Source organism: Sitophilus oryzae, unplaced genomic scaffold (assembly GCF_002938485.1).
Source record: "Sitophilus oryzae breed Bouriz unplaced genomic scaffold, Soryzae_2.0 scaffold_1801_pilon_pilon, whole genome shotgun sequence".
Lineage (NCBI taxonomy): Eukaryota > Metazoa > Arthropoda > Insecta > Coleoptera > Curculionidae > Sitophilus > Sitophilus oryzae.
The window spans coordinates 3,219,173-3,242,211 of NW_022146504.1; the positions used below are offsets into that span (position 1 = coordinate 3,219,173).

At 33.7% G+C, this 23,039-nt stretch overlaps 2 protein-coding genes across 4 annotated transcripts in view; one reads left to right on the plus strand and one right to left on the minus strand.

Moving 5' to 3' along the window:
* Positions 1-23,039, minus strand: part of LOC115882934 (leucine-rich repeats and immunoglobulin-like domains protein 1) — a 59,625-nt gene that overhangs the window by 30,875 nt on the left and 5,711 nt on the right. The gene's annotated exons all lie outside the window — the stretch shown is intronic.
* The window catches only part of LOC115882935 (lysozyme-like), a 33,587-nt gene continuing 21,550 nt past the window's right edge, over positions 11,003-23,039 (plus strand). For 2 of the 3 annotated variants that reach the window (XM_030901203.1, XM_030901202.1), the window contains exon 1: positions 18,625-18,940. The gene's annotated coding sequence lies outside the window, so the exon portion shown is untranslated. Of the gene's footprint in view, positions 11,250-18,624; positions 18,941-23,039 lie in introns of those variants that run through there. The other variant, XM_030901204.1, reaches the window with a different exon arrangement.

Consider the following 23,039-nt stretch of genomic DNA (forward strand, 5'->3'; position numbering starts at 1 on the left):
TCAAAGAATATGTATATTATGCAGATATTGTATCATCTAAGTTCTCCCAATATGGCTAAACACAGTTTTTCACAACAATTAAAACTGGACACATAGTGACTGTATAGCGTTGAATCTACCACGACTACGACTACATATTTTTATACAAGGTAAACCCAGATCTGTTATGCACAGGTTAATTAGATCAGCAATACATAAGCCAGAGTATTTCCACTGCCTTGTCTGCCTTTAGCTCCTCGATTAGCTACCGAATTTCAGCACTATACGTCTTTATACCAGAGAGGAAAGGCTGGATAAATGGTGTAGCCATTCAAGACGAGGCAATTTAGTATATAGATGGCTCAAGAACGTCAGAAGACGTAGGAGCTGGAATAGTAAAGCTGAAACAAGGAATAGATTTCCCCCTAAGCTTATCCAAAAATGTCACAATTTTCCAGAAAAGTTGTGCAGGAAAAATAATAAGACAAGAAAGAAAAACGCCGTTCAGTTGCTACCTTTATAGATACCCAAGGAGTGCTAAAGACACTATAAATTCTATAGATATATCAGCTACATATCGTTTTTATTCATTAACCTTCACTTATACTATATTTTTTTGCCGAATATCGAAATTGTTTATTTGTTAGCCAAATGGGCAATAATTCGACCATGTCGCAAACAATTTTCGGATTCCCAATAGAAATAAGGAATGAAAACGCTATTTCCACTGGAGCTCTGCCAAGTTTGCGGACAATACACGTCCATTGGATCCAGGAAAAAATAACAGTTACGTTAAACCGGTGAACTGTAATGGGGACAGGACAGTAAACATAAAATTTATTGTACCATATATAGTAATGTCTCTCCATCCATTATTTTGTTTAGTGAATTTGAGAGATTTTTAATTCAAAGACCAATTATTATGAAGGGGAAATTCCCCTATACCGTATTGGCTCCTAAATCGTATCTCTTCAATATCTGGTTTAAAATTGCATTGGAGATACACTTTGCGACGTATTTAGTAACCAACAAGACGCCCAGTACTACCTAAGATATTTTGTTGAAACAATACATATCAAAGCTTCTTTGTATCTGTGTGTGTGTAATATTTCGGTGACTTATGAATTAATTAATTTGTATGGCTTGAGGAAATGCAATTGAAGATGTGTATTTTTTAAAAAAACGAGAATATTTCCTTATATTCCACATGGTTAAACATCACCTTACTTCTAAATAGTTCTAAAAATACCGCAAAATAATTTATATTCAATGATTGCTCAATTTGTACCAGTACGATTTAGTAAAGTAACAAGTTTACTAGAAGGATCTTATGGTAGAGTAGTAAGTATATAACAAATACTACAAATGGGTTTTGAGATATAGATAAGAAAAATATAATACATACAGAAATATTTACATACATACTGATTAAATTATTGAAGAAGGAAGTTGTTTATGCGAACAACTTAAAGCTTGATGTTATTTTTTTAATCCACTCCAAAATTATGGTAAAGTATGAATAGTGGTACGGTTTAGTGGACTATTGGCAAGACTTGTTTGGTTGCATCACCGGGACCTTAAAGATCTATTGTGCCACCCTTTGTTGAGCTATAACTCATCAAACAGTCTATAACTTGGCATACATGGGGATCTTCCTGCTTTAGAAGGACAGGAAGATCCCATCCTACTCTGACAACAGCTCTTCATCCTCCGAGGAGTTAACATCTATCTCCTACGAGAGTATACATCCTTCCACGGTTGGGCTTTAGCCCTCCGTGCTTTTCACAGTCAAGGAACATGTCTCCGGTTGGGTACCCTTGAGGTGGAGACTGGAGGATCAGTCTTCATTTTCTCCAGCTCTTTAACTTGGTCTCTCCTTAGACCTGATGCACCGGTGTTGTCTCGGATTTATAATAAAGGATAATATATTTCTCTTTCTCTATTGCATCTTTGGATTAGAGGTCAATTCCTATTGTGAGGTGAGGACCTGACCATGATCCTCCTCACTCGTGTTGATGACACGCCAACACGATGAAACTTCTACAGAACTCCGCATGTAGGAGTAAGGGAAACGAGAATACAATGGGTTGCCCCTGGTACCCCAAGGTTAAGACCAGTAGAGGCTAATCTTCTATCTAGCCAAGCATTCCTTTGACCTGCTCTCTCCATCGTAGGATTTAGGTTTTTGGTGAGGTTGTCTCCTCTTGGTCTGGGCTGTTAAGCTAAGACAACCACACCTTCTGCTCGTGATACATGACCACAGACAGTAGACGGTGCCTGGCATGACGGTTAGAGTAGTCCCATCCGGCATTGTTATACGTCTTGGTGCAATCGAATAATAAGAAAAATCTGAATAATAATCAATTAATCAACAATAATCACAACCACCCAGGACAAAAACTTTGGTAAATATTTTATCTTTTGTACAAAGAGGCATGATTTAGGCCACACCCTCTAGTATAAATTTAAATACTAATATACAGGGTGGTCCGAATTGTATTCTGGAAACTTCGGCGGCATATTCTGCAGATAAAAATAAGTTCCTGTAATTGAATGGCCTAAAATGCGTAGTTTCGGAGATACAGGGTGTAGAAATTTTATTTTTATGTCGATTTTTTTCCAAATAATATCTGAAGTAACTTCAATATTTGGATAAAAATTGGAGCCTAGAGTTTTTTGATATGAGAAATTTGTTTTTGATGTCAATATGACTCCTACTTGTAGAGGGCGCCACCTACATATTTTTTAACTGGTTTGAAGAGTAATAACTTTTCGTCCGTACCTGTATAAAACTACTGAGTAAAAAAATATACATTTACGACGTTTTTTACGCAAAAAAGGTCTATTGGTAAAAATCGCTACGAGTAATGGTTCTGGAGATATTTGGAATCGAAACCATTATCAATACCTGTCGTCACTGACATAAATTAAACATATGTTGACTAAATAGTTATTAGACTAAAATCATAAATTTGAAATGTTTTAGTGCCAAAAGTTCAACAGAAACTGTTTTATCATCATTTTTTCTAAGAAAAATGTATAAAATGTATAAAAAAATAGAAAGTTTCCAAATTTATCATTTCATTCAAATAACTATCTACTCGACATGTTTATTTGTTGTCAATAATGACATGTATTGACTATTTCCATTCTAAATATCTTGAGAACGGTTGCTCGTAGCGATTTTTATCAAGAGACATTTTTAACGTAAAAAATCACGAAAATGTATATTTTTTCACTCGGTAGTTTTATACAGGTACGGACGAGAGAAACGTTATTAATCTTCAAAACAGTTAAAACACATGTAGGTGGCTCCCCCTGCATATAGGAGTCATATTGATTTCAAAATCAAATTTCCCATGTGAAAAAACTCCCAGACACCAATTTTGATTCAAATATTGACGTTACTTCAGAAATTATTTAGAAAAAATCGAAATAAAAATGAAATTTCTACACCCTGTATCTCCGAAACTAAGCATTTTAGGACATACATTTATACGAACTTTTTTACTTATTTTTGTCTGCAGAATTTGCTGCCGAAGTTTCCGGTTCGAACACATTACATACACATACAGTTCGAACCACCCTGTTTAGTAAGTTTTCGATATTCGGTAAATCAAGTAACTAACAAGATTTCTCATACAAAGTAAACGATTTCTTTTCCACAAATGCACTTTTACAATTCCGTTAATAAACCCATCGATAAATTTGCCGATCGCATAAGACGACGAGATTCCCAGGTACTCTCTGTAAAAGGAGAAAGAATGAAAATGGTACTTAAACCGCCGCGGTACGCGTTTTCCGACTTTTGCGTACCGGGAATGCTGAATGAAGCGAACGGCACCATAAACGTTGACCGAATTGATATCGGCGATGGGAAGAAATTTCTGTCGTAAGAGACGGCTTGACGTATATGACAACTCAAAGGAAACAAATTATTTTCGAAGTTTTATTAAAAGGAGCAAGGAAGGAGTATAAAGCTATGTATGTATTCATGTATTAAGGTGAGGTTACAGGAGGCAAGTAAAGTGATCAAGTCATTTGAATTCATTACGTATAAATGTAATATGACCAAAGTTGATTCCCACTATACCTTCCGTATCAGCTACCTTCCGTTTCCCTTCCGTTTACATAAAATCAGCTACCTTCCGTTTCCCCTCCGTTCCATATCCTTTCCCTCCATACATTTTTTTGGCGGACGGACTGAGGCGTATAGGAAACAGCGTTATCAAGTTCTTATACTTGTACTAGCTCTGTGAATATTTTGCTGATATTTATTTATTCTGTCACCTCTTAATTAAATCTATTACCTTTTTCAAAAGATAACGAATATAAGGAACGGATATGGAATGGATAAGGAATGGAAACGAAACAATTTGATTTATCTCTCCGTTGACTACGGATTAACTTTTGGCGTTCAAGTGGTGTTTTTAAGATGAAGTTTATTAGTATTTATAAAAAATAGTGTGGCTGGAACAATCATAAAATAATCTCTATGAGCTCATAACTCTAGCCTAGGTATTAAATTATTAGATGCATCATAAGTAGATCTATAAATACTCCATTTTCTTATCCATTTTTCTTTTACGTCTAGGTTTTTACGCAATAAGCTTTCAAGTCAATTATATTGCTAAAATTTTGGCATACATTGACGTACAGCCTTTGCACTTTTTGCACAAATTGAATCAATTAGCAGAAGCTTTTTGATATATGAAATGTATAAACTCTAAGCACACGCTAGACTTCCTATAGTTGCGCCACTGTGCCTGCAGGCTGCAGCTTAGTTACTCAATTCAACAATAAGACTAAGGGACTAGTATTATAAAACACGTGCTTTATTTCCTTATGTCAAAATTCTAAAACTCAGGTTATTCTTATTAAAAACGATCAACCTTATCATCTCGTTTGTTTTCGACTTCTCTTTGTAAATTAACCTAATTTACCAAACTGGTAGCTTATCTTTGAATGTAAATTACTGTTTATACAGAGAAGTTGCTACTAACTGCCGAAAAGCAAATATAAATGTTTCTTCTTAAGGCACCGCGGAATTAGGTCCTTATGCTTGAACACTTGCCGCTAAAGGGAGTTTATCTCAAAGTAAATAAAGTACTGTTAGATAACAAATTGACAAAGAATTTGGGTAGATAAGGATTAAGGTATGTATATTAATTCATAACTGTCGTATATATTTCTCTCTAACTATATTATTATACACTTCATTGCATTTTTTTATATAATATGTTTAAAAGTCAGAGACAATTTTTAATATGAAAGCTTGAAATGAAGCTTAATTTGTCAGTGTAAATTTACGCACAAGCATGGAAGAACGGAAGACTACCATTGTAGGAATCCTGCAATAATATTCTTTGGAAAAGTTTTCAAACCGATGCATTGTTAGGTACTTTAATACAGGGCCGGCGGAAGGAAAATATTGAGACCGGGCGAATACCTTACCTCGCCCCCCCCCCTAATAGTTAACATAACAACTAAGCATATAATTTATGCTACTTCAATAATAAAGTTTCACTTACAGGTACTTCAAAATTCTTCTCTTCCTTCAATCTTAGTCCGCGGTTGTTGTTTTTTCTATACCGGGTGCATTTTGAAAGTGACTCACCCCTATAATTTTTATGTTTTTTTGATAAAAAACGAAATTTGGTATGTTAAGTACATGACATAAATTAAGATTGATTGACGTATTCAATTGTTTTTGGTCACTTCCGAAAAACTATTCATTTTTAAATGGCACAGTCGGTATATTTCTAGTTTATTCGATAGAAAATGACGCTCTGAGTAGAATGTATTTTTTTTGTCAATTAACTTTTGACATTTTTGCTAAAAAAACATATTTTAAATTTCAATTTAGAGTGTTAGAGACAATCTAGGCTGTGTTAAAAACTGTTTTTCGTGTCTTGTCCTGGCCGGTTAAAAAATGCCCAAATCGTATTTTTAATCATAATATGTCAATTTTTTCAAATGTAACCAGGGTGTCTCACTTGCATATTTGGAAAAAGCATTTTTACAAATAATTTTGTACCACACATTTGATATTTCAAGTCAAATTGCGTAATGAACCGTATGTTACAATTTTAAATAAACCATATGCGAAAATGTGAAAAGTTGACATATGATATGTCATTCTATTCAGAGTGTCATTTTCTATCGCATAAAGTAGAAATATACCGAGGTTGCTATTTAAAAATCAAAAGTTTTAGTAATTTCCGGTGAAACAGGACCTAACCGAAAACAATTGAATACGTCAATTAATCCTAATTTATGTTGTATATTAACATACCAAATCTCGTTTTTTTATCTGAAAAAATAAACAAGTTATAGGAGTGAGCCAGTTTTGAGACGCACCCGGTATATAAATGATAAGTATAAGTGATCTTTGAAAACATTAGTATTTATTTGCAAGCAATTGCATTATTTTTCTATAAGAATTTAAGAAAAATGTATTTTTTTTCACAATTTCGTGCAGAATCAGTATATGAGCAGATTCAGTTGGATCCGAGTCGGTAAATCCAACGATCTGTCGACGTACAAAATAACAACGTACCATTTTTATTAATTTCCCAACGTCGTTCCCACGTTGGCTTGCACGACGTACAGTAACTATTTATAAGCTATACAGGCAAGTTTTAATAATAGTCTATTTTAAATTTCCCGCGAAAATTACGAAAAATTTAAGGGACAACGTCGTTCCCACGTTGGCTTGCACCACTCAATACATGAAACTAGCCGACGTCTACCCGTTGTCCCAATAGGATACGTCTCACTGATAATCCCTAAACTAACGTCAAATTATATTTTGTTGTATTTTATGTTCATATTTATAACCTAATTTACGTATCTCTATTTACGTCCGTAAATACATCCCATTAAGTAGCATTTGCGACCTAATAAATATCATGAACAACAAACAAACTTAATTTTCTTATTATGCCTAAAAAAACATTAAAAAGGCATTTAGACATTCATCTACATTTTACAGAAAGAGGTCGAGGCTTTTGCAAAATAATAATAGTAGTAGTGATGTTTTGCCTCCACCCATAAATGCTTTATATCCGAAAGAGATGCTGCATTACACTGGTGCATCTTAATTTCATTTTTTAGCTTAGGAAACCAGCAGACCCCTCCCACATGTGAGGTTAGGCTTAAAAAAGTGGCTGCCCATTTTTTTAAGAAGAAAACAAAAACTAAAATATAGTTGCACAAATCCACAAATCACTGATACGCAAAATGAGGTTACGTGGCATACGTTGGAATCATAGACTTAAAATAAAATATAGACTACACTATTTACATCTCAACGCGGACAAACAACCTTTTTTGTACACATGTTTACTTCTGGGTACAGTCGACCGAGCCTTCCTCATCCAGCCTATGTTGTCACGTCTTTAATATTATCAATATTTTCTTTCTTGTTATACACATATATTGAGATATTAATACTACAGTTTAATAAAGTAGGTTTTAATATTCCATAGATGTATTAAATAGTCCTTATACTACTAAATTATAAGTCGGATACTGTTTAAAAAGGATAAGTTCTTTACAATATGACAACACCGATTAGAGGCGAGGGAGCCTATTCATTCATTTATTACCTTGTAGTACGTGTCGCACGTGTGCGGTAAAGCTTTGTTGCCGCTATCTCCCCGGCTGTATTAACGCATTTTCTTAGCTTGTAGTGCTTAAGTGTTTATTTTATTGACTTTTTCTGTTCAAGAACTATAAAATATGGTTCGCCAGTGCCAAATTTGCAAGAAATTTGACTTAAATAATCCATTTAAGTCTTGAAACGACTTTTGACCGGTAGGCAACTCTCAATTTACCCATTGGGAGTCAGTGGCGTTGTTGTAGAAAGGCGCTTATTTAGATAATATTTTAGTAAAATGTAAAATCTGAATTTTTTCTCTTACATTACATTATTTACTTACTTACATTGTAACAAAATCATAATTATAACCCTGTTAATAATTAATAATGTTTTTATTAAAAATATATTCCGGTTTATTCTAAAATTATCTTCAGAATCTAAAATAACATACAAGAATTTTAAAATGATATTACATTATGAAACAATATTTTTTAATATACCGGGTCGTCTCAAAAGTGGCTCAACCCTATAACTTTTTTTATTTTTTCAGATAAAAAAACAGATTTGTATGTTAGTAGGTATATGACATAAATTAGGATTTATTGGACGTATGCAGTTGTTTTTGGTCTCTTCCTGTTTCACCGAAATGATTACATCTTTTGATTTTTAAAGGCACCCTCGGTATATTGCTACTTTATTCGATAAAAAATGACACTCTGAATACACTTTTGACATTGTCGCTTAAAAACATATCCTATTTTAAATTTCAATCCAGTTTTTTTCAATCCACTAAGTTTTAATCAAGGAGCCTTGGAAAAATAGTTTTGATCGTCTAATAGGTTTCGTGTCTTGTCTAGGCCGGTTAAAAGATGTACAAATCGTATTTTTAATCATACATATGTCAATTTTTTCAAATGGAACAAGGGTGACTCATTAACATATTTGGAAAAAGCATTTTTTTATGAATATATTGATACCACACACTTGGTATTTCGAGTCAAATTGTTACAATTACAATTACAATTTTAAACCATATGCGAAAATGTCAAAAGTTGACATATGATATGTCATTCTATTCAGAGTGTCATTTTCTATCGAATAAAGTAGAAATATACCGAGGGTGCCGTTTAAAAATTAAAAGTTATAGTCATTTCCGGTGAAACAGGAAGTGACCAAAAACAATTGAATGCGTCAATCAATCCTAATTTATTTCATATACTAACATACTAAATCTTGTTTTTTTTATTTGAAAATATAAAAAAATTATGGGGATGAGCCACTTTTGAGACGCACCCGGTATAATAAAGACAGTACCGAGTTATAAATGTAGTTTTTATTTTATCCACTTCCTATCACCTTCCTTGCTTTAATGGAACAGATTTATGTTTGCTCTAATTTACATAATAAGACATCACTTAACCAGAAAAAAAATTACAACAATCATATTTTTTTTCTCTCCCTGTTGCCGATTCTATTATATCTGTGGAATAGATCCTGTTTTGATTAATATTAGGGGTTGTAAATGTTTGACTAAAATTAATAATTTATTATTAATTTCAAAAATTACCTAATTTCGATGATAAAATTTCTTCTATAACGTGTATTTTATTATTTTTATCCTTTTTGGACTCTAAATTGTTTTTTCTAAACTTTTATTTAAAAAATCTTAATAAAATATAAAAAAGTTTAAATACGATATATTTTTAATTTAATTATAGCTTCATTAAAATAAAAAAATTACCCGGCTATGATACGGAGAGTTCAGGTGTACTTGAGAAACGAAAGACAGTGTTGTGTTTCTCGGCAGAGTCGTCAGGGAACGACCGTTACGACAGAGACAACCTATCTATCGCTCGTGTCGCACTCGTTATAACCTAAAACAATAACACAACAATAACAAGACAGTGTCTGACCGCATGTTCCAGCTATTTATGAATGAGATGCTCAGTCTATATTTTATTTTAAGTCTATGGTTGGAATTATATACGTCATAATACGGATTGCCGGTCGTCCGGTTTAATGACTTCGGTCGTGTGAGACGACTAATGTTGGAGACCCGGTCGGAATTGGTATATTGGTAGTTCATATTAAGTCGGACACAGAAATCCGCCATTCTTAACAAGTATCCGATTGTCAGCCATTTTAAAATCGTTTTTTGTTTTTAAAATTTATATTCACATTTCGATTTCTAGTAGAATAATATTGATAAGGTTGAGTTTGGGGGAACCACAGTACAGTTTTATGATTAAACCAGCTAGAAAATTAAAAAAAATATTTTGCGAGTTACCTTTTTATAGATATTTTTATTTCATAAATCTACCTAATTTTGAAGGCGCCCGTTGTTTTCCGGAGGATTTTAATCAGATATATAAAAAAAGTGACTTCCGTTGACAAAACTGATATCTGGATTGATGATTCAGAATTATTATAATATGAAATTATAGGCACTTATAGTTATATTCGAGGAGTGATTATGAATCCATTTGTAATTAGGTAGTTTGGTTAGGTTTATATGTATTCTTGGTAGCGAATATGAAACCAAAAGTAACGTAAGTGCTTAGCGACGAATTTTAAGTGACTAAAATCCAACGTAATATGACGTTGGTAATTGGTAGGATTACATTCCCTATTAGGTCAGATACCAACGTCGAGGCGACCCGAATCTGTATTCCCCATTTAGGTGCAAATAAGGTTCGTCAGGCGGTCGAACCGACGCGACGTCGGTACCCGACGTCGGGTTTATTGAACGCGACGTATACCCGACGTTAGATAACGTCCAATTGCTACTTGGGTGGTTTTATATAACATTTTTAAAAAATTTTAAAATATGTAAAAAAACAAAATAAAATATACGTGTTTAAGCGTGTTTTAAATAAAAATTATTGTAATATTTGAGGGGTGGTTTCACCCCTTTGGAACTAGAATTTCGAAAAATCCCTTCTTATCGAACCTCTACACCCTAGAATCAACGTGTATGCCAAAATTGAGCTTCTTACGTTGACTGGTTTGAGCAGGATTGTGATTAATCAGTGAGTCAGTCAAGTAAGGATTTTATATATTAGTATAGATAAGAAATTACTTAATTGTTTTAATCTACAAGACCGACCAGTACAATACTTCCGCAAGACCAAGACCAAGCATTCAATAAAAAAATTTAAAAAATCAGAAAAATCAGCTTAACCAAACAAAATATATTAAGCTTTAAAATACATGAAAAATTTTAAGGTTGTAGATTTTCGTGCCGCGCCGGTCAGTGTATATAATAGGTATGTATCCCAATAAAGAAAAGAAAAAAGGAACGTGTTAGCTTAACCATTCATAACAGACCATTGTTTAAACATAATTATCTCTCTAAGCCGTGATAAACAATCCATCAAAGCCGCATATAAATTAGCAAAGCTGTCAGTGCTTGAAAATCATCGCATAAAACAGCAATAAAACGTTGTTGTCTTCATCGTTGGAACGATGTTACATAACATAACCGCGACCTTTCAATACCAATTTATAAAATATACAATTATTCAGTTTTTGTTGTACTATCTTCCACGGTAGGTGAATACACGGCGTGAACTTGTGTCTTATTACAATTAATTCAGGTGTTTGAATTATCGTAAAAGTTGATTACTAAAAACAACTGTTTGTAAAAAAGGATATTTTTTGAAAAAGCGTAAGTAAACGTTGTTGATGTTCATCATGTATGATGTTTTACGGTTCTGTTGAGTATGTTAGAATACTATGTATTTATTTGAATGTGGTAGATAACGATTCAGAAATAATACTAAAAATGAATTTTCAACTTATTTCTCTTTATTTAATCTGTTGCCAAGTCGAGCACAGCTATACCATCCTTTTCTCGAAGCATATTTGACCACCCTATACAAGTTGAGTCTTAAATAAGTGCAAATATTTTATTAAATATATACAGTGGTGGCCAAAAGTATGGAAACTTTTTACTTTTTAAAATATCACAGAAAATATTGCTATGCTTAAACTCTCAGGAATATAAATGAACAGCTTATCAGCAAATAAAAGTATTCCAAAAATTACACAGCGAAAAAAATCTGTTTAGCAGTTTTTATAGAAGAACAATAGATTTCTTGTGGCCAAAAGTATGGAAACCATAAATAAATACATTAAAATTACTTAGTTTAAGCTGATAAACGGTAATGATTTGCTTCAGATAAATATAAACATTATGACCAAGTCTAAATATTTCTACGGATTTAAAAAATAAAATAGTTGAATTTTACAAGAGCGGTTATAAACAAATTCAAATAAGTAAAAATTTAAACATTTTAAAAGGCACCGTTTCGAAAATAATTCGTAAATTTAATAAAACAGGGAACGTTTCAACAGCTTTTAAGTCAGGAAGACCAAGAAACTTGTGCAGCAGGACAATGAAAGTAATGAAGAGAATATCAATGGGAGATCCGAGAAAAACATCCACAGACATTTCTCGAGAAATGGGTGAAAGAGGAATATCGGTGTCTGCACGCACGGTGAGAAGAAGGTTGGATGACACAGGACTTTTTGGAAGAGTTGCGGTGAAGAAACCACTAATATCAAAGAAAAATAGGATGGCCCGCTTTAAATTTGCTCAAGATCATCTCACCTGGTCTTATCAGAAATGGAATACTGTACTGTTTAGCGACGAAAGCAAGTTTCATCCGTTTGGTAGTGACGGGAGACGTTATGTCCGAAGACCAAAAGGTACACGGTACAGCCATAAGTACCACATGCCCACAGTAAAACATGGGGGTGGGAGTATAATGGTATGGGGGTGATTTTCTCGCTCAGGTGTTGGTCCTCTTGTTAAAATTGATGGGATAATGGACCGTTTTTTCTACAAAGACATATTGGAGAATAATATGCTGCCTCATGCTGATGAAGAAATGCCACTCAGATGGTTGTTCCAGCAAGACAATGATCCCAAGCACAAATCTCGGTTTGTTCAAAATTGGTTAAATGAACATAATGTTCCACTAATGGATTGGCCCTCACAGACTCCGGATCTTAACCCCATAGAAAATTTATGGGACCATTTAGATAGCAAAATTCGAAGCCATTCTATTTCAAATAAAAATGAATTATGAGAAGTGCTAAAAACTGAATGGGCGGCCACTTCCAGTAAAAATTGTACGAGATTGATCGATTCGATGCCACGAAGATGTAGAGAAGTAATTAATTCAAAGGGATATTCCACTAAATATTAGTAATTTTTATATTATCTTGAATTTTAATAAACATTCTTCTTAAGTTTCCATACTTTTGACCAAGAAAATATTCATAATTTTTTATATATTTTTTGATAGCTGTAATTTTTTATTTAAATGTATTAGGTTTTGTAGGAAATTATTTGTCGGTCACGATTATATAAGTCGTTTTATTTCATATTTTAATTTCTCAGCATAAATGACAAATTAAAAAAGTTTCCATACTTTTGGCCACCACTGTAAAAGAAACATATCTTCTCTTTGCCATTTTTCAAATAACTTTTAAAATGTTCAAAATAACCGAGTTATTTTACTTTGAATGTTACTTACAATCTATTAGGAAAAAAGTTTGTATTCACTCAAGGAAAAGACAAGTAAATCTAAACTATAAGAATAATTCCTAATTAAAAAAGACGTAGTTTCTAGACTTTTTGTCCATCCGGATTCATTTGAAATTTGTTCGAAGATCGCTAATTTAAAGTAACAAAAAATTTAAAAAAACAGGAAAGTTCTCGTTGCAAAGAAAATAAATGAGATTCGAGCGAGTTTACAAAAGCTAATACAATTACAGTTGCTCTTACAGCTCAACCTATAGAACTGCAATGCTATTTTACGGATAGTGTTCGTTTCTCTAGCTTGTATACTTCGATCCAGGAAAAATTGCATCGTATCTACTGAATATTCCCACCAACTAAAACAGTAATAATTTAATTTAGGCCAGTAAGTGAGGTTAAAAATAGGGTATTCCCTCCGAATTCTTGACACCCGCACCGATTGACGTGAAATTTTAACAGTGAATAGAGATATCTATATGTAACAAACAAAAGTTATATAGTAGCGATGTGTGCTTTCACCGTGGGGGTGAGTGCCACCCCCTTCTCGGGGGTGTAAAAATAAATCACCCATTTTAATTACAAAAATCAATAAAGGGATGAATTCTAAGCAAAATATGTTCTATAACATTTTTTTAGAAAATTAATATTTTCCGAGTTATTTAGGATTGAAAATAATTTGTTCTCTAGGCATTCTTTGACCAAATTTTTCGAATTCGGTTACTGAATTGATCGCTTCTAAGGCTACTTGACTATCGGATAAGATGGCTGTTTCTATCCGATAGTTCCTAAGATAATACTTTCGATAGCATCTGATAATGCTAACATGTCCAGCAAAACGTCTAGTGTTAAAAGTAAAGTGTTTTCGTGTATTGTGTTAAAAGTATCTACAGGGTGGCCCATCAAAAACGTTCCGCAAGGCATAACGGCCAGGGTAATTTTTTTTTCAGAAAATTCAAAAACACGTCAATTTTGTTTGTGAGGGGGACAATTTTTTTCAAATGGGAAGGGGGTAAAGTGGTACCGCAATGAAAAGAGCTCTCTATCCTCTATACTTTCCCGCTTCGTTTTTGAAAATCGGTCGAGTCATTGACAAAATATGAAGGATTGAAATTTGAACATTTTATTTAAACATTTATCAGAGTAACGATAAGGATAAATTCCTTCGATCAATTTGCAGTTTTTTCTTATTATTTCTAGATGTTTGCGCATTTTTTCCCTTGCCAGAAGGTTGAACGATCAGGTGCGGTAGTTGCTAGATAGCTGTTCTGTGACTTGTGCGTTGAAGTTCTTCTCAATATCGTTAAACTTTTTAACAATTATGGCGTACTCACTTGCAGAAAAAGTGGAAATAATCGAACTTTATTTTAAAAATAATGAATGTGGCAATCGGGTTGCGCAGATATTCAATGAACGCCATCCTGACAAACACTTTTATTGCAAGATTGTTCGCGAGTTAGTAGCAAAATTTCGCGAAACTGGTTCCGTTATGAATAAAAAAATGCAGAGGGAAAATCCTGTAGTAGATGAAGCTATGGAGGTATTCGTATTGGGCGAAGTTGCCATGGATAGTACGCTGAGTACAAGAAAATTAGCCAATGAGACCGGCGTGAATCGTACAAGTGTCCAAAGGATATTAAAAAACACAATTTCCACCTGTACAAAATTCAGTTGGTACAAGAACTCAACGAAGACGATTTTGATCGTCGTTTGCAATTTTGTAAAATTATGAGTGAACGAGTGGCGAATGATAATAATTTCCTATTTAATGAGCGTTTTTCGGATGAGTGTACTTTCTTTTTGAACGGTGTAGTTAATCGGCACAACTGTCGATACTGGGCTCAGGACAACCCCAGGGTTTTTCACGAGGTGCACACCCAAAACCCTCAGAAATTGAACGTGTGGGCTGGTATTTTTGGAAATTCTGTTGTGGGTCCTTTTTTTCTTCCTGGAAATCTAACAGGTGATATGTACTTGGATTTACTGGAAAATACCATCGACCCAGCCCTAACTGACATCATAGAGAACAATCTTGGATACGTTGAAGCGGAACTAATATTTCAACAAGACGGTGCGCCTCCACATTACTCTCAAAATGTGCGTAATTATTTAAACAATAACTTTCCCGGTCGGTGGATAGGACGAAGGGGTGCAGTTGAGTGGCCTCCCCGGTCACCCGTCTTGACTACTTTAGACTTTTTTCTATGGGGACACAGAACAAGTGAAGTGTATAGCACTCCACCCACCTCATTAGAAGACCTGCGAAGACGAATTATTGATATTTGTCGCAAGTTCTTCAGAATGTTCGAGAACGGTTTGAAAATAATTTGTATTACTGTATGGAAGTTTTTTTTTAATTAATTCAATTTATGCGTTTTTTTGCAAAAAATACTTTTCAAATTTCAATCCTTCATATTTTCAAAATGACTCGACCGATTTTTAAAAACGAAGCGGGGATATATAGAGAATAGAAAGCCCTTTTCATTGCGGCGTCACTTGACCCCCCTTCCCATTTGAAAAAAGTTGGGGGATGACACCCTCGCTTAGAGGGTTGAAGATTTTGCAATCATTTTGAGAGCAAAAGTTGTCCCCCTCACAAACAAAATTGACGTGTTTTTGGATTTTTTGAAAAAACAAATACGGCCGTTATGCCTTGCGGAACGTTTTCGATGGGCCACCCTGTATACTTCTGTACTACTATATAAAATCCTTAAGTGACTCACTGATCAATCACGATCCTGCTCAAACCACTCAACGTAAGAAGCTCAATTTTGGCATGCAGGTTGATTCTAGGGTGTAGAGGTTCGATAAGAAGGGATTTTTCGAAATTCCAGTTCCAAGAGGGTGAAACCACCTCAAATATTATAATATTTTTTATTTAAAAAACGGTCAAGTTTCCGAAAAAACGCTTAAACACCTATATTTTATTTTGTTTTTTTACATATTTTAAGATTTTTTAAAAATGTATACAGGGTGTTTCGAAAAATCTGGTCATTGATTAATCAACATTAAAACCGATCCTAACTAATCAACCTAACCGATCCTGCTTAAAGCGCTTGATGTAGAAAAGCTGATTTTTGGAAAACGGATTGACTTTACGGTGTAGAGGTTCGATAAGAAGGGATTTTTCGAAACTCGAATTCTAAGAGGGTGAAACCACCCAACGTCAAATATTAGAATATTTTTCATTTAAAAACCGGTGAGTTTTTCGGAAAAACTCTTGAACCCGTATATTTGATTTTGTTGTTTTACATATTTTAAGACTTTTTAAAAATTTATACAGGGTGTTTCATAAAATATGATCATTGACAAATCACGATTCTGCTTAAACTGCTTGACGTAAAAAGCTGATTTTTGGAAAACGGATTGACTGTGGGGTGTAGACCCAAGTAGCATTTGGACGTTATCTAACGTCGGTTATACGTCGCGTTCAATAAACCCGACGTCGGGTACCAACGTCGGTGCGATCGCCTGACGACTCTTATTTGCACCTAAATGGGGAATACAGATTCGGGTCGTCTCGACGTCGGTATCTGACCTAATAGGGAATGTAATTCTACCAACTACCAACGTCATATTTACGTTGGATTTTAGTCACTTAAAATTCGTCGCTAAGCACTTACGTTACGTTTGGTTTCATATTCGCTACCAAGAATACATAAAAACCTAACCAAACTACCTAATTACAAATGGATTCATAATCACTCCTCATATATAAACAAGTGCCTATCTAATTTCATATTATAATAATTCTGAATCATTAATCCAGACATCAGTTTTGTCAACGGAAGTCTCTTTCGTGATATATCTGATTAAAATACTCCGGAAAACAACGAGCGCCTTCAAAATTAGGTAGATTTATGAAATAAAAATATCTATAAAAAAGTAACTCGCAAAATATTTTTTTAATTTTCTAGCTGGTTTAATCATAAAACTGTACTGTGGTTCCCCCCAAACTCAACCTTATCAATATTATTCTACTAGAAATCGAAATGTGAATATAAATTTTAATAACAAAAAACGATTTTAAAATGGCTGACTATCTGATACTTGTTAAGAATGGCGGATTTCTGTGTCCGACTTAATATGAACTACCAATATACCAATTCCAACCGGGTCTTCAACATTAGTCGTCTCACACGACCGAAGTCATCAAACCGGACGACCGGCAATCGTATTATGACGTATATAATTCCAACGTACGCCACGTAACCTCACTTTGCGTATCAGTGATTTGTAGATTTGTACAACTATATTTTAGTTTTTGTTTTCTCCTTAAAAAAAATGGGCAGCCACTTTTTTAAGCCTAACCTCACATGTGGGAAGAGAATGGGGTCTGCTGGTTTCCTAAGCTAAAAAATGAAATTAAGATGCACCAGTGTAATGCAGCATCTCTTCCGGATAAAAAAGCATTTATGGGTGGAGGCAAGACATCACTACTACTATTATTATTTTGTAAAAGCCTCGAGCTCTTTCTGTAAAATGTAGATGAATGTCTAAATGCCTTTTTAGTGTTTTTTTAGGCGTAAATTAAGTATGTTTACTTTTGTAAAAACTTTTTATTAGGTTATATTCCTGATGTTCATTAGGTCGCAAATACTACTTAATGGGTTGTATTTACGGACGTAAATAGAGATACGTAAATTAGGTTATAAATATGAACATAAAATACAACAAAATATAATTGGACGTTACTTTAGGGATTATCAGTGAGACGTATCCTATTCGGACAACGGGGAGACGTCGGACTAGTATATGTACGTCGTGCAAGCCAACGTGGGAACGACGTTGGGAAATTAATAAAAATGGTACGTTGTTATTTTGTACGTCGACAGATCGTTGGATTTACCGACTCGGATCCAACGACGTCGCTTTTAATAAGAAAACGACGTCACAGGTCGTATCACCAGCACCCGACCTAAATTTGCACAAAGTCTGACGTCGCTTCAGGTCAGATTTAGTTCGAAGTCAGATAGATGCTACTTGAGGAGGTTCGATAAGGAGGGGTTTCTCGAATCTCAAATTCCAAGAGGGTGAAAACGCCTCTCAAATATTACAATATTTGTTATTTAAAAAAAGGTTAGTCTTTCGGGAAAACGCTTGGACACGGGTAATTTATTTTTTTTACATATTTTGAAATTTTTTAAAAAATCATACCAATATGTTATGCATATACTGTTATGCATTTTAGTGGTTCACGTGGTAAAGAATCATAATGTCAAAGAATCACAGAATTCAAATTGAATATTGAACTAGCAATATATTTTTTCAAAAAGGATATTTAAATAAATCAATTTAATGATGATACGAAATTATTCACAAAGAGAAAAACGTCAAATGTACCGTTAAATGGTATAGAAAATAAATAATCGTTTTTATGATTTCGCACACCTCCTCCCACCGTGTAAATTCAAATTAAAACAATATATTATTAAAGTGCCAAGGTCTGATATTATACATCCGTAAACAAATATTCAGTGTTCGCCATTCAGTACAGTCGGGAAATACCATCAAGCACGTTGATGATGGTCGATAATTATAATTATTTATGTATTAAATAACAATGCAGCCAGCAACAAAACCGATCTCGTTTTGGAATTCTATTTGCATCAAAAGCGTCGAGAGATTTTAAACGATATTTTTCTAGTAGGTTGTGCAACGTAATTAGTGGGATTTTGGATACTGATAAGGCGGTCCTGACCCCGTGAGTTCAAGTCAGTTGGTTGGCGATTGTTTTCCTAGCTTAAATGTCAAGTGGAAGGTTCGGATTTATTCGTGGTCCCCTGTTAACAATATCATCAATCTATTTTTAAGTAAGTTTATTTTTATTACACTTATTGATGTGTAGACATTTAATTTATTTATAACCATTGAGAATTATATAATTTGCGATTAGTTATCAAGTAGTATTTAAAAATGATATACTGTATGTTCCCGGATCATCTTTACAAGAGAAAAACACTTTTTTGTTATTAACATTTTGAGAAAAATACATTCATTTTAAAAGTTTTTGCTTGTTCTAATATAGCTAATCTCGTTTATACTTTTCCAAATTTACATAGTACCTATATGGTTTTACAGAAAAATAAAAAAATGCTAGCTGACCCTGATCATCATCTTGGATGATGGCTGATTGACTAAATGATCTGGAATGATTGAGACCAATCAATTTGTGAGTTATTATCATTTGGTCTCTATGTTTTTTTTACATTTCGGTACAAGTATTTTCTAGTATGCTATTTACCCACTGTTTTCCATTACATTTCTAGTTTCTAGTTTCAGTGGACTGCCACACCCTTTCTAATTTGAAGTTCAATAAAATACAAGTTTACTTAATGCAGAATGAGTTACATAGAGGCCACTAGCTTTTTAATTTTAGCAGCCGGGTGGTCGGGGTTCAAAGATATTAATAAAAGGGCGTCACGAAATTATACTCTATGAACTCGGCATAAAAGATGTTACTATTAAGTAGACTTCAACACTAACCTCGAACTGTTGAGTGCAACTACCTTGAACTTCAAATCTTACTATCATTATTTGAACTTAAGTCACTCTAACTTAACTATGAGACTAGACTGTAAATAATACTACTAAAAATATTTAAACAATATATTGAAATATTAAAAAGTTAAATAGGATATATAAAAAGTTATTATATAAAGAAAAGAAACGAATGAAATGTAATTGAAGGTAAATGAAAATAGATGTAAAGGGAAATGAAATTTAAATCAATAAAACTAAAAGTATGACGTCATAATCCCCCTTACTTAAACTAAGTACAAAATCCTGGGGAGATTACAAATATCAAACTAAATCTAAACAGTCTTACTCTAAGTCTTGAAATTACTCGGAAGTTCCTCCGGCTGAGCTACGGTGTATAGCTATGGGTGGCTACGACGGTGTACAGCAGCTCGATGTGATGTCACTGGAGCCCACGGATGTCAGCAGAGGTACAGATGGATGGCAGGTGTTTCAAATGATGAACATAAAAAACCCTAAATAACATTGGTTGTCTTAGAAAAGAGCCTCAATTATAGAACAAGGACTAGCACAACGTGTAGGAGTTAATAAAGGTAATAAAGAAGGACTAATCAAATCTGAACTTTACCTCAACGAGGGTTTATGATGTCCAACGGGTAACTCTACACACGGGCAACAGGAACGGATGAATTTCTGTACTGTTCTGTGCTGTACGGTCTGGATCGGTCTTCTTGCTCTACAATTAGGAACAACCAAATAAGACTTAAGAAAGATAACACTCAACTAATCTTTCTACACCACGTGGGCGTGGAAAAGTCGAAAACCAGACAACAATATGAACAAAAATCAGTTGAGCATTGACTTAGAATAGGCAGAAGAATTATAGCATACCTTGGAACTGTTCGGGGACTTCTTGGACACGTGGAATCGGGATATCGATCGGTCGGAAAAATTTGGCTATTTAATCCCATACGGAAATTGGTCGGTGGTCCATGTAAACTCAACAAAATCCAACCACGTCTCTGACCAAATGTGTTTCAGAAGCCTTAATCCTTCTTTACGAAGACCTGCTATTCACCAACAGGGAATGTTTCACGAAACGGCAGCCAGTTCTTCACGACGATATTCTGACGGTGGATACACAAGAAGTGATGCAAGGATTCGATTTCCTTCACAAAATCAGATTTCAACCGGAAATCTCTCTCCAGGATATAGATAGAGAACTATATATCTTGACTAGTCCAACTCACAAAAAGGCATAAATAAAAAATGATGTTTTCTCCTCAGTCATATTCCATATCCGGTCAATGAACGAACTAAACTCAGAAATTCCACAATTAAAAGAACGAATTGCACACTGCGATCCACATCAAAAATAACCAATTTAACTACGAAATTTTATCTGATAATTATAAAATTTCAATAACCAAAACAAAGGATAAATAAATCCAAAAACATCTGATTTGATCTGACAGTGACAAGTGACGGAGGTGATGATCAAAGATATAGAGAGATGGACAAAGAGCCTACTACTGCTGGTGTGCCTGGTCCAGTGACAATATTGTGTATCTATAATAGCGCGGTGTATATCGGGTTGCATAATTGTAAAATTTAAATAAATTAATATTTAACAATAAAATTATAGTAAACATGATGCAAAAATAATAGTTATTTGCGATAATTTATGAGCTAGCACACAGAGGTCGTTGCGAGGAAATTTGACTGTTACAGGACATCAATTATTACAAAAAAGCTAAATGCGTGTGTGGCGTGAAATTGCGTAAGATGGCAAAGTTGCATACCTAATTTATTTAAAAATTAATTTTCTGTAGGTATAATTTTTCAGATATTCTAATAGCTATTCTGCTATTCGGTTCGGAGACGAATCCAACAAAACAGAGATCATTAAAATCAGTCTGGTCGTTCTTGAGAATAGTGTAACTAACCCGGCCTTTGTTTTATTTGTTTTCCTAAAAATCAAAACACGTTTTTATGGCAATTATTTAGTTTTCATTCTTGAGAGATTATTATTAATTTTGATTATGACACCCTCGGTATTTTTTTACTTTATTCAATAGAAAATGACATTCTGAATAGAATAACATATCATATGTCAACTTTTGATATTTCCGCTTAAAACAAAATTGTATTTTAAATTTCAATCTAAAGTGTCATGGCTGTGTTAAAAACACTAATTTTTAATCAAGGAGCAGTGGAAAAATATATTTGATCGTCTGATGTTTTTAGTGTCTTGTCATGACCGGTTAAAAGATGCCCAAATCGTATTTTTAATTATATCTCAATTTTTTCAAATGAAATGAGGGTTTCTCATTAGCATATTTGGAAAAGGCATTTTTTTTACGAATAATTTGATACCACACACTTGGTATTTCGAGTCAAATTTTCGTTATATTATATTTCGAATAAACCATACGCGAAAATGTCAAAAGTTGACATATGATAAGTCATTCTATTCCAGAGTGTTATTTTCCATCGAATATAGCAAAAAAAATACCGAAGGTACCATTTAAAAATCAAAAGTTGTAGTCATTTCCGGTGAAACAGGAAGTGATCGTAAACAATTGAATACGTCAATCAGTACCAATTTATGTCATATACTAACATACCAAATTTCGTTTTTTAACTGAAAAAATAAAAAAGTTATAGGGGTGAGCCACTTTTGAGACGCTCCCCGTATACGAGATGGTTGTTTATGGTGAATTTTCACAAATTAATAGGATTTACTCTCTGATGTTTCTTCAACTAAGTATTTCTACTTTTATACTGGGGATGAAGTCTGTCCAATTAGAGAATAGTAACAGTTGTTGTCTGTCATTATAATTCGCAAGTAGTATTTTCTGTCATTTTTGGGATGTCATCTGTTCCAGTCTTTGCTGCCTTATTGGACAGTCTTTATATAACTGTCTCAATTAACCTAATTCTAGTAACTTAAATAATAATTAACTCGGGTAATAGTCATAAAAATTTCACACCAGTACTTTTTATCCAATGAAAATTGTTTATTTTGATAGGTCATCATGACAACACATGTATATTATAGAATATTTTTCTCTCTACGGTGGGTAACTAAATACCCAGAGAATAGGTACATTAAAGAAATGCTAACTTCATGTTAAAAAATGGAAACAGACGCCACCTGGTGCAGCCTGGCAGTACTAGCTAAATTGAGGGGAATTGGAGGGGCGGGGCTTAAAAGAGGGGAAATTTTTTAAAAAATATTTTTATAAGTATCACTGATTTACTGTTTAAAGTTAATAAACATATTTTTTATTACTTTAATATAATTTAAAGTATTAAAAAATATGTCTATTAACTTTACACAGCAAATCAATGATATTATTAAAGACTTATTATTTTCAGAGAAAATTCATAGTAAATAAATTACACATTTAGTAAACAATATCATTTATT